This window comes from Callorhinus ursinus, unplaced genomic scaffold, assembly GCF_003265705.2.
Source record: "Callorhinus ursinus isolate GAN/ISIS: 27379988/994484 unplaced genomic scaffold, GSC_fseal_2.0 scaffold58, whole genome shotgun sequence".
NCBI lineage: Eukaryota > Metazoa > Chordata > Mammalia > Carnivora > Otariidae > Callorhinus > Callorhinus ursinus.
Window position 1 is genome coordinate 2,664,059 of NW_027397120.1, and position 12,686 is coordinate 2,676,744.

Consider the following 12,686-nt stretch of genomic DNA (forward strand, 5'->3'; position numbering starts at 1 on the left):
GTCTTGGTCATGGTGCACTCATGAAGGTGTGCAGACGGAGCCATGTGCGCCAGGTGTGGGGGCCAAGGGAGAGGCAGCATCACTTCCTGTGCCCAGCATCATACCACCTGGGGGGGGGTTCCCTGTGGGTGGGAGACCCAGCCTATTTTATGTCACAAGCCCTTCCTGTAGAGGAGTTGATGACCAGGCAATGAATGGCTAGGCACAGAAGATGAGGCAGGAACTTAAGAAATTGGACTTCCATTGAAAAGAATAAAAAAAACTTCATTTTGGTTCCTTCCTCCTTTTCAGTGGTTGGGGTGACAGTTTGCTCTTTACCCGTATCACACTTTAAGTATAGAAAATGTTGTAGTGCGCCTTACCTGTATGAATACATATATGTCATATATCTAAAAGCTTTCCATAGAAACAGAATTACTCGTTATAAAGTTTAACAGCTTCGGGATAGCACTTAAGGATCCTAGCACCTAAGGGAAAATGAAGATTGCCCTTCATCCACGTTACCTCTCCCGCCCAGGAACTTCTTTGAAGGGTATGTTTCTGACCAGAACACTCACTGGGATCCCAGGAGTGGGCAGATATGAAACTGATGTAACTAAGGGTTGCTGAAACTAATATAAGAAAAAATATAAGAAAGAAAAGAAAATCAAAACATTATATTCAGGAAGTTCTATCAGCACTTTTCAATTATAACCAGAATAGTCTTTTTTTTTTAAAGATTTTTTTTATTTATTTATTTGACAGAGTGAGAGAGGGGACACAAGCAGGGGGAGCGGGAGAGGGAGAAGCAGGCTTCCCGCGGTGCAGGGCGCCCGATGCGGGGCTCGATCCCAGGACCCTGGGACCGTGACCTGAGCCGAAGGCAGACACTTAATGACTGAGCCACCCAGGCGCCCCTAAGCAGAATAGTCTTGACTCAAACTCTCACATAAATTCAAATCATACAACCACTAGCATCAAGTAAGATTTATATGTTACTGATTGTGCTTCCCTAAACACATATCATCATGCGTATGGTGGGGTCTCTTTTCAGGAGGCTGTGATTTCATTTATGACTCTCTCTATTCCCATGTGCTTCTTCTATTCCTCCACACAATGTCCGGATTTCATGAAGCAGCATGAAAACAAGTGGTTCCCAGGATCTGACGTAGGTCAATGAGAGACACAATCCAAATGCTGTAGGACATCAGGCTTTGTGGCCATCTGGAGAATCTCTCAGAAGAAGGTGCCATCAGGGAAAGATCCCCCAACTCAGGCAGGCACATGTAGGAGTCACTGCACTAAAAGCACGTCCCGAGCACATACTGGGTTCATGCATGACCCTCCACCGAGCAGCCACTTTGTTCCTGAGCTCATGAGCATCTTCTGTAAGATTTTGTAGATGGGCAAGAAGTGGAGCTGACTGCCCTAGCCAAGCTGAAGGATTGAAGGCAAAGGTTAACTTAATTGCCCATAAAAGAAAGAAGTCTTTAGCATGGGCAGCTGGTATGGGAGTGGGGACAGCTAAAGAGTACCTTACCTGTGTAGACAGACAGTGGCTTTACTCCCCCATCCATCTTGCTGAACATGGTCAGAAAAGACGACACAGGTGAGGTCTCAGGAAGCAGCCCTAGCAGAGGACAAATAGATCTTAGGCTATGGGTCTGCTTGTTTTGATTTAACAGAATCGTGCTCTGCTTGCAAGCTCAGCAAAGGAAAGAAGAGTGGACTACTTCAGGGTGACAAATTTGAATACGTCTCTAGGTCATGGTGGCTTTTGATAGCAGAACACCAAAAAACGGCAAGGTCACCAGAGTTGGACACTAACATCTCAGTGTCTAGAGAAAAAAGGAGATAAGATGATAGAAAGACAGAGAGGTGATGGATGGATGGATGGATGATAGGTAAGTAGGTGGATGGATGGATGGATGGATGGATAGATCGTTAAGACAGATAGAGATCTGTATAGGCTCCATCTGTGGTTATTGTATTACAAATATCTCCCACTCTGTTTGGAATCTGCCTCTTGATGGTTTCCTTTGATGGACATAACTTCTTTATTTTAACACAGTCCGATTTCTAAATCTTATCCCTGATGGACAGAACTTTCATTTTCATTTTTCCTTTTACATTGTACCAGCAGATTGGCATTTGTTTTGTTTATGTGGTGAGGCAATACTGAAATTCATTTTTTGCCCACATGGATATCCAGTTGATCCAGCATCACTTATTGAAAAAAGCCAGCTTTCTATCTGCCTCCAGCACCACCATTAAATTAAATCAAGCGTTCATACATATGCTTAATTTTGCATCAAGACTCTACGCTATTCCTGTAGTCCATCTGACACTGTTAATAAGGGCAAAGCTTTTCAATTTCATTTTCTGGTATTGGTTGGTAGTGTATAGAAATACAGTTGACATTGAATTCAGTGTCATTGCTGAATGAGTGGATTAAATCCAGTAATCTCTCTATATAATTTTTAGGAATTTTATGCACATAAATACACCATCTCCAAATAGCGGTGGTTTTACTTCTTACTTTCCAATTACTATAAATTTTATTTCTTCTTCTTTCTTAGTGCACTGGTTAGGAACTCTAGCATTTTCCAGAAGTGGTAAGAGGACACTCTGGTCTGTTCTCTGTTCCCAGCCTTATGTGAAGAATTGGCTATCTCACCCTCTAATACAATGGTGTGTATGTGTAGAGGGGGTGATTTCTGGCCCCTTTATCAGGTTAAACTATATATACTTTTATTTCCTTGTTTCCTAAGAGTTCTATTAAATGCTTTTTCCCCCATCTGGTAAACCACCATGAGTTTTCTCTTTTACTCTGATAATATGCTGAATTACATTAGTTGACTTTCAAATGTTAAATCAATCCTGTGTTTTAAAATAAACATCACTTGGACATGACACATTACCTTTTGTATGCATCGCTGGATTTGGTCTGCTAATACTTTGGGGTTTTAAAATCGACTTTTGTGAATGAGGTTGAACTCAATTTTTCTGTTCTTACAATGTCTCTGTCAAATTTCAATTTTTCACATTATTTGACTTCTCTGAAAGAAATTGGGAAGTGTTTCTTCTTTTTCTATTCTCTGGAAGATTTCATGTAGGGTTTGTGTGACTTGGCCCATAAGAGTTTGATAGAATTTGCTGGTAAAACTATGAACGTAGAGCATATCCTGTGTGCTTGTGTGTAAAAATACAATTATAAATTTGACATTTAACTCTGATAAGAATATTTAATAAGAATATTCAGATTTTCTGCTTTTTCTTGGGGCATTTTTTAACTTGTGTTTCCAGGATTTTGGTAATTTCACCTAAATGTTCAAATTTATTTCCATAAAATTGTTCATAATGGTTTTCCTCTTATGATCTTTGTAGCGATTGCAATATATTTAGCAATATCCCCTCCTCTTGGGTCCTGATATTTTCCTGATGTCATCAGGGATTTATCAATTTTCAAAGATTCTTTTCTTTTTTTTTTAAGATATATTTATTTATTTGAGACAGACAAAGAGAATGCGCTGGTGAGAACAGGGAGGGGTAGAAGGAGAGGGAGAGAAGCGGACTCCCCACTGAGTGCAGAGCCCAACACGGGGCTCAGTCTCATGACACTGAGACCATGACCTGAGCCTAAATCAAGAGTCAAACACTCAGCAACTGAGCCACCCAGGCTCCCCTGAAAGATTCTTTTCAAAGAACCAGCTTTGGCTTTGTTAGATCTCCAGATTATATATTTATTTTCTATTTCATTACTTTATATTCTTATATTTATTTCCATCATCTTACTTTCTTTGTATTTAATTTGCTTGTTGAGGTCAGAGTCTTTGATGATTCATTATTAACTTTTACTCTAATATATACATTTAAGGCTACATTTCCTTCTAATTAGAACAATTTAGCTCCAGGGGCACCTGGAGGGTGAAGCGCCCAACTCTTGGTTTTAGCTCAGGTCATGATCTCAGGGTCATGGGACCGAGCCCCCTGTTGGACTCCGCGCTCAGCGGGGAGTCTGCTTGAGATTCTCTCTCCTTCTCACCCTCCCTGCACTGGTGCACACACATGCTCTCTTAAGTAAATAAACACATCTTTAAAAAAAAAAAGAACAATTTAGCTCCATTAACCACCTCCCAATTTATATGCTCTTGTATTTTAAGACTCTATATTAAAAACACATAAGATGTTATTATTACAACATGCTTTTAAATACACCCTCCTATTTACCCTTCCCTCTGCTCTTAATTCCTTTCTGTTTCCCTGAGCTTCCATCTGGAATCATTGTTCTTCTGCGTGGATAAAAATCATTGGTATTTATTTTGCTCCTGTCTTTGATGATTCTTGTTTGTGTCTTGTTTGTCTTTATTGGGCTCCTGTCTGAGAGCTACCATCACAGCGTGTGGGAGTGCAGGAAGTCCCCTGTCTTCCCTAGACCTTCAGACCTGCGTGCACTACCTGCTGAGCTTCATCGTTCTGTTGAAAAGTCAGCTGTCAGACTTGTTGCTTCTCCCAAAGTAGTATGTGGGCTTCTTCTTCTTTTTTTTTTTTTTTGCTTGCTTTTGGCTCTTTTTAGGATGTTCTCTTTGCCTGTGGTTTCAGCAGTTTTGCTATGATGTCACTAGTACTCACAAATCACCTTAATCCAATCGGGGTTGAGGGACTGAATGCTAGTCTGTGTGGGCTCCCCTACTTCTGGTGTATCCTTTTTCTCAAGCTGTAAACTTTTGAGGTCCCAAACCAAAGCCTCGGGGTTGCTGACACACTTGAAATGAATGCACAATCTTACAATTTGCTTTCTATCCGTCCTTCCTCTTCTGTGTTCCTGTATCTCTTTCTTGCCAACTTTCAGATTCATCAGATACTTTCATTATTCTACTTGTTACCTGTTGGCTTGGTGCTTAATTATTCTTTTGCAATGCTCTCCATGCTTGTCCTGGAGATCACAATTGGCACCCCCGAGTTACCAAAGTCTGACTCCACATTTTGGCTTCTCCGGCCCCAGCACCTACTGAAAACAGCCTCTGAGCTGCCACTTTCAGAAACCCATGGACATCGCTAGGGTAAGATCTGTCCCGAGGACAGACTCAGCCTTCTGTGTCTCTCTCTCCACCCCCAAAATTCCATAGTTCTCCAGTGCTTTCAAAGAGAATTTTCAGCTTCCTTCTCCAGCTCCTCTAGCCTTTCCCAGGGGGAGGGTTGGTCCAGACTTAGGCTGCCATCACCCTGTGTGGAAACTAGGTAGTCATCACTTGGATTGACCCTTCGTTCACCTCCAGTTTTTTGTTTTCAGATGCCAATATACAGAATATTTATCATGGAGGACTTTGGACCTACATCATAATATCCAAGAATTATAACTAAATTCTTACTATGTTTGACACCGGCCTAAGTACTTAGTCCCACAATAAGGCTTTGAGTTGGGAGTATTGTTATCAGCTTACTATACAAGTCATGAATTTGATGCACAGAGGAGAACCTGCCAATGCCATATGACATGGCTGGGCAGTGGTGGGAAGGACCCTGCAGGGTCTGACCTCAGAGTCTCACCTCTTAACCACTACACTACACTGGTTGGCTGGGAAACAGTTAAACATTTTTGAAAAACCACAGACCCTCGGATGGTAAGGTAGATGGCAGCATGAAGTTAACAGACTTAAACCAATGCACTTGCCAGAGGGAAAGAGCCAGAACATGGGGAGAGGAGGTGTTTTGATGAGCAGCCTCTAACCAGAATAGCAAAAATGCACATTAATAAGAAGGATACTTTTCTAAACATACTGAAACTCTGAATTCTAGAAATGCCATGGAAGAGTTCAATAGCTATACTCTTGAGAGCAATAAAACCATATTTATCTGGGTTTAATTCCAATAATATTCTCGGGAGGATGATGCAAGCCCCTCCAGTTACAAAACCACATGCCCTTGGGGGCAGGGTTCACAGAGCGTCTTTTCATCTGTTATCCACAAGGGAAGAAGAGGATCCACAGAAGGAGGGAGGGGATCCAGCTGGCAGCAGGGAGAGAGCCAGCGAAGGCTCACCGCGGTCATCTGACATCTTGGCTGGCTCCGTTTCCCAGGGTCCCAGCGGCAACAGCAGATGTCCTGGGGGGCAGGTGCCCCCAGATGGCCTTGCTGCATCCTCCCACCTTGACTGCAAACCCAGGTGCCGAGGAGCTGCGTGCCGTGCCAGCAGGAACCCACGTCAGCACACGAGAGGCTTGCTCCCAGCCTCCAAGCCAGGACAGAACCTAGAATGACTCAGGTTCTGAGAAGAAGGTAAGCCCATGGACAGGGGAAAGGACATTAGCAAGGAAATCATCACGGCCATCTTGAAAATCCCATTTCAAATCTCCCCAAAAGTGCCGTAAACTGAGATGGAGTCAAATCCAACTTTTTTACCAAAATGAACAATCCGGAAATGAGTTCTATGACATTTCCATGTACATACAACATGGGCGGCTGATTACCCTGACTCCTCTTCCTTGCCCCAGCTCCTGTGACGGTGGTGTGCAGTATGACTGCCTCCTCCCAGGAAGCCTGCAGGCCGTGGGGGACCTGGAGGGTCAGCGGCCAGGTCCCGGCCTCCCCTGCTAGCAGAGTCAGCTGCTCACAACATGCAAAGGAGCCCACCTTCAGGAAAGACCCAGAACCCCACCAGGGCCCGGGGACTTCGGACCTGACATTTGCTTTCCCACGCTATCTTGACAATGCTTTCAAAATCTCCCTGTTTTCCTATCCCGGACCCGTGGTAGCCTGAGTGATTACTTGGGAAGTTACACCCCAGTGGGCATCTTTGCTTTTGTGCAAAACACCCACAGTTATGCAGATACACATGTAAAGCTTGGGCCTCAAGGGAGTGCCGCTATTTGCATTGCTAATAGTTCTAATGCAGCTGTGTCCACGGTGGGTCCAGTGACCACCACCTGCCACGTGCCACCCTCGGCTGAGAGCTCAAAGCAGTGCTGCTGCTCGAATAAAAGAATAAAAGCTGCATTGAAAATGAAAATTGAAATAACCGACGTAGGGGCCTTGATTTAATGAAACGCTTGCATGTTTTTCATTTTCCGATGTCAATAAACAGTATGACTAATACAATTACACAGCCTTTTAAAAGAATAGCAACTGTTTTCCCTATTTTATTCTAATTATAATGGTCCATTTCTGAAAAGCCCTTAGAAACCTCTTTTGGAAGGAATTTTGCCCTATACAGAGAGCAATGCTCTTCCACTGTTTCTCAGGCCAACAGCTTGGCTCCTGGTCAGACACCTCTCAGGGAGGCGTGTGTGTGACCAGGCCCAGGGGCAAAAGGCAGCTGTGTGCACAGTGAGGTCAAGCGGAGAGCTGGGGCTCAACTTCCTAGGAGAGGGGGCTGTGAGGCGCCCCGAGGGTTAGAAGTCTACCTCCTGAGGAAGGGAAAGCAGATGCCTCCAGATTCCACCCCAGTGGCACCTGCAGAGCTGAGTTCACCTGCCAAAGACACAGCCAGCAGGCCACGGTCTAGAGAGGCCTCCCTTTCGGTCATGTCCTTCCCAGCTCTGTCCTCTGGGGTCTTCCCTCCATTTCCCCCCTCAGTGGGAGGAAGGAGAACCACAGGGGAAGTTTCATGAAGGGCAGCACCAGCTCCCTCCCCAGTTGGGGTGGATTTGCTTCCTCAGCCTTGGATACTCCTTCCTTGCGGAGAGGATTCGGGACCCCACTGGACCATGAGCCTAGAGCAATGCACCCGCTGAGTCAGCTTATGTTTATTCCCACAGGTATACAAACCCCCGTTGGTTAGCTGTGCCCATGGCTTCCACGAGGCTGTCAGCAGCTCAAAGCAGCCGAGGATGAGCATGACCCAGGACGAAAGCGGGACTTCATCTGGGTTTCCCAGAGCTAGAGATTCCAAGTGGCACCATGAGACCAGGCTGGTGCCCACAGAGGCAGCCAGCCAGCGAGAGTCCATGTCCTCAGCTTGGCTCCAGCCTCCCCCAGGATGAGCATCTGACCAGTACTTCCCTCTTACACACCACTTACTCTCTCCTAGAGAGTGTGGTCCCAGGAGGAAGAGAGGCAGGTAGCCCAACAGGAGTTTCCAGGTGGCTAAAGCCAGTCTAGCAACCACACCAAAAACCTGCTCCCCAGGAGGTCAGAGTCCTGGGTAAATGTGCAAACACGTCCTTGCAACAGTGTTGATTTGAAAAATCACACCTGCGAGGTGCCTGGGTGGCTCAGTCCATGAAGTGTCCGCCTTTGGCTCAGGTCATGATCTCAGGGTCTTGGATCAAGCCCCATGTCAGTCTCCCTGCTCAGTGGGGAGCCTGCTTCTCCCTCTGCCCCTCCCCCTGCTCATGCGCTCTCTCTGTCTGATAAATAAAATCTTTAAAAAAGAAAAGAAAAATTACCGCTTCATAGGTGCAACTTTATTTCCTTGTAAGCATCATCCTAGGAATCTTATCAAAAATAGCTCTCTCTGCTTTTCAAGCTTTCTCAAGAATGAAGGCGGCTGCTGGGCCGCCCCAGACAACATGCAAACACACAGGACCAGAGCTCCATGCACCCCTCCCCTCCATCCCTTCTCACTCTGAGGACCCACGCTGCCCTGGATGTAGAAGCCCCTCTAGAGCACAAAATAGCATATTCCAAATGCTTCTCTCAGTGGTGCTACAGAAAGAGCAAGTCATTATCATCATTCTCTCTCCCTATATTGTCAGAGGTTTGGGGTATCTCTAAGATTCTTACCTTCATATAAAATATTTCAGAAAAATCAAATTGCCCCTTGTTAACCGAATTTTGGCTTGAAAAATGTCATATGATAATTCAACCCTAAATAGCAGTTCAGAGCTAGAAAAATAACTTTAAAGTATGTATTGAATTTTTCTAGAGGCTGCTTACTTTTACTGGTATATTAAAATTATTTCTCCCTGAAGCGGGAACAAAAATTTCACAAAATGCAAATGTCAGGACACTTGAACTCAATAAATTCACTTCTATTATCCTTCTATTCCTTCCCTAGGCCTGGCCATCACTCTGCTCAAGAATTAAATCAAGTAAGAACCACCGCTTGTTTAATGCAAGCTCTCACCTTGGCGGAAAGCTTATGGTATTCTAATGTACTATACAGTGAAAAAAATTTTCTTACAAAAAAGCACTATAACCATCACAGCCGCTAAATTTTCTCCTGGAAAAAAATGCATTTTTAAGTAAGTGGTGTATTTTCTTCCTTCTCCCTAACTTGAGATTTCCCTTGGTAAAAGTCAAGAGAACAGACTTCCAGCGTGCATATCACTAAAGGATCAATCAATTTTCTGAAGGCATTTTTCTCCGTGAGAAAAGACCATCACTCGCTATAATCATTTTGGATTTTTTGCATGACATCACACTTGTTTCCTAGGGAAAAACTAAATACGCAAGTTCCATGAACTGAATACATTTTACAGCACACTACCTTGAGAAGGCAATGGAAAACATTTTAGCATCAAAGGCTGGCTTCATCTATCAATGAGTGACATTTTAAAAACAAAGGAGGAGGAAAATCTAGACAAAGACCCAGTTTACCTGTCTAATTAAGGTAATGAAGAAGGCACTTATGATACAGAACTCCTGTTAGTTTTAGTCCTTTTTTATAATGTTCTATAGATGTGTCTATTGGGAGAAGCTAGGGTGTAACCCAGATTCAAACGGGCTCAGACCCTCAGCGAGTACAAACAGCAAGATGGTCTTTCTCATTCACACTGCGCATCCTGTGTGGTCCAGTGTGGCCAAGGGGCAGCACGAGCCGCTGGCACCTGCACCTGGACCCACCCATTCCCCGCCCAGAAATGACATCACTTCTGTCAACCCATTGGCCAGAACTGGTCACATGGCCAAGCCTAATTTCAAGGGAACAAGGATATTTCCTGCCTGGAAGGTCTCCCAAAGGACACAGAATCCTGAATAATACTAAGCACACCACTTGCCTTTGTCTTTACCCAGTGATGGACCCCAAAACCTGATACAGAGACATGCAGTTCTCAACACCAACCACCTGTTAGTGGTACAGGGAAAGCTTTACAGGGCCCGTCCCAGATCAGCAAACCCTGCATCTCCGGGGTGGGGCCCAGGCATCCGTGGCCTTTCAAAGTCCCGCAGGTGATTTCAGTACACAGCCCTCCCGGACGTGGCTCAGCAGCACCCAGCTTCAGCCCCAGCTCCAGCCCTCCCCACTGCAGCAGGAGGAAGGACTAGACCGGCAGGATTTCTAAGGCTCGGGATCTCAGCCTCAGCCACAGTGCTGCTGAGCACTGCCTATTCGAGTACCCGTCTGCCTGAGTTTGGATTCTGTGGCATCCAGAGGGGGGCTGGAAATCTGCATTTGACTGCTGACCCCCTCCCCGCCCCCACACACACTTTAGAATACACTGCTAAGGAGGTTCCCGTCTGTGATGGTTAATTTTATGTGTCAACTTGATTGAGCCAAGGGATGCCCAGATTGTTGGTAAAACATAATTTCTGGGTGTGTCTATGAGGGTGTTTCTGAAAGAGATTAGCATTTGATTGATGAGACCAAGTAAAAAATACGCTCTTCCCTGATGTGGATGGCATCATCCAATGCACTGAGGGTCCATCTAGAACAAAATGGAGGACATGTAAATGTGCTCCCTCCATTTGGGCAGGGACATTCATCTTCTCCTGCACTTGGACATCAGCGCCCCTGACTCCCTTGCCTTTGGACACAGACTAGAACTCACGGCGCTGCCACCCTGGGTTCTCAGGCAACCAGACTCAGACAGAACTACCCCACCAGCCTTCCCAGGTCTCTAGCATGCAGATGGCAGATCGGGGTGGGGGGGGGGCGGAGGGCTTCCCGGCCTCCTTTATAGAGTGAGCCAATTCCTGCAGTAGATTTCCTCTTAGGTGTATCTAAGCTTCTACATAGTCTGAACCACAAACTGCCAACAGGCTCTCCCAGAGAAGGCAGCCGCTTCCACTATGGCCAATCCAACCCTTCCCTTGCTTCGCTTCCCCAGCTCCTCTACAGAAACCCCTCCCCGAGCTCCTGTCGGGGGAGAGCTCCCAACCACTTGCGGTTTGCTGCTTCCCACTATGAATCGAGGTTTGCTCAAACAAACCCTTGAAAAGCTGCACTGGGCCACATTTTACCTTTTGACAGCACGTGGCCAGTGGCAGAGGGGACCAGAGCAACCAGGAGAGAGCATGGGAATGACAGACAAGGAGGCGACATGCCCATGGGGCCAGCGGTCCACACTGCAATTCATGCATTCCTACCCTATATAAATATTTCCCAGCACCAAATGAGCACAATACTGGAAAATATAAAACTCGATTCTTCCTTCCCCGTCTCCCCCTTCGAGGGCAAGATTCTGGAACACAGAGAAGAGGTTCAGTGCTGATATTCTAGGAAAACAGAACAAACCGCTTCCCCGCCCCAGACAGAAAATGCTGTTTTTGCCACAGGATCCAAATAATTTTTCCACCATTTCTGGGTGGAGAGCTGGAAGCCCATTTCATCACCAACTCTGGAAACGATCCATCATTGTGAAACATTACCCCAACTCCCAAGCAGGAATGTCTCCCAGATGCTCACATCACCACAGCAAACAGAGTGGACCATTGCTGGTCACGCAGGGCCCGTGGCAGCCGGTCACCGCAGGCACCGGCGGCTGGGCATGCACCACACAGATGGCCAGGCTGGGAGCAGATGCCCACGAGACACGTGTGGGCCATGAGGAGCTGGATTAGCTGGAACGCAGGCGGGTCGGTCCCAGTCAGGCCATCGTGCTTTTAGAAAGTGTCACCCCTCCTTACGGAGACCGGTCTTCATCCAGCATTTAGGAAGGTTTCCTGCCACACTAACGTGATGGGCACTGAGGGGACAGGGAGAAGCCCACATCCCCATGCAAGAGGCCCCAGCCCTGAGAGCACCGGGAGAGGGAAGAGCCTGCCTGGTCCTGCTCAAATCCTGTCCCTCTCCTGCGGCTGCATCACACACCCCCTCACACCTGGAGGACACGGCCCATTCCCAGCCTCCCCAGGCCTCTGGGTTTCCTGACATCCTGCAAAGGGAGGAGAAGAACTCGGGTTTCAGGGTGAGGAGCTCTCCCACAACAGAGAGAGGAAATCTGGACCCAAGGTCCAACAGAGGAAATCAGGGGGCGTTCCTGGCCACGTCTCAGGCATGTACTGACTTATATAGACGGGTGTGGGCAGAGGAGGTGGCGTCCAGAGCCACGTCCTCTGCTGACCCTGCACCTGCCCCTGCTCAGAGGGCCGGAGGAGGAGTCTGTAAGCCTCACTGTGTGGTCCCTGAGGAAGGTGCTCCCCCTTGGAGACTGGGGCACCCTGTCCCAACCCGTCACAGAGATGGGAAATCCCGAGACAACTCTCAAGCCAGCACTCCCCTCCTCGGCACTCCCCAGCTCTGGAACATCCCTGCCTGCCTAGTGAAACCCCAGAGGCACACCCTAAAGGATGCCTCTCACTCACTCCCACCTAGTGTCTCCTCCCTGGGGCCCCACGCCTCTGCTGGATGCTTGTCAGACTCTCAGTGCCACCTCTGACTGCACCATCAACTTCGCCCACATAATTCACCGTGTGCTAAGCCCTGACATTCCTGAGTCTGCTCAATGTCTCCTACCTGTTCCGTCCGTGCCTCACCTGCTCCCACTCAAGGTATTCTCCCAACCTCTGCATTTCCCGTCCTCATCTGCCCAGCCCACACCCAC

General features: G+C 46.8%; 1 long non-coding RNA gene across 1 annotated transcript; it reads right to left on the reverse strand.

Annotated features, from left to right (window-relative positions):
• Window positions 1-759: 759 nt before the first annotated feature.
• On the reverse strand, window positions 760-10,119 carry LOC112830425 (uncharacterized). Its single transcript, XR_003209910.2, has 3 exons — window positions 6,022-10,119; window positions 1,520-1,609; window positions 760-1,416 (listed from the first exon to the last, which is right to left on the reverse strand). It is a non-coding gene; the product is annotated as an uncharacterized lncRNA (long non-coding RNA).
• Between the last annotated feature and the right edge of the window lie 2,567 nt (window positions 10,120-12,686).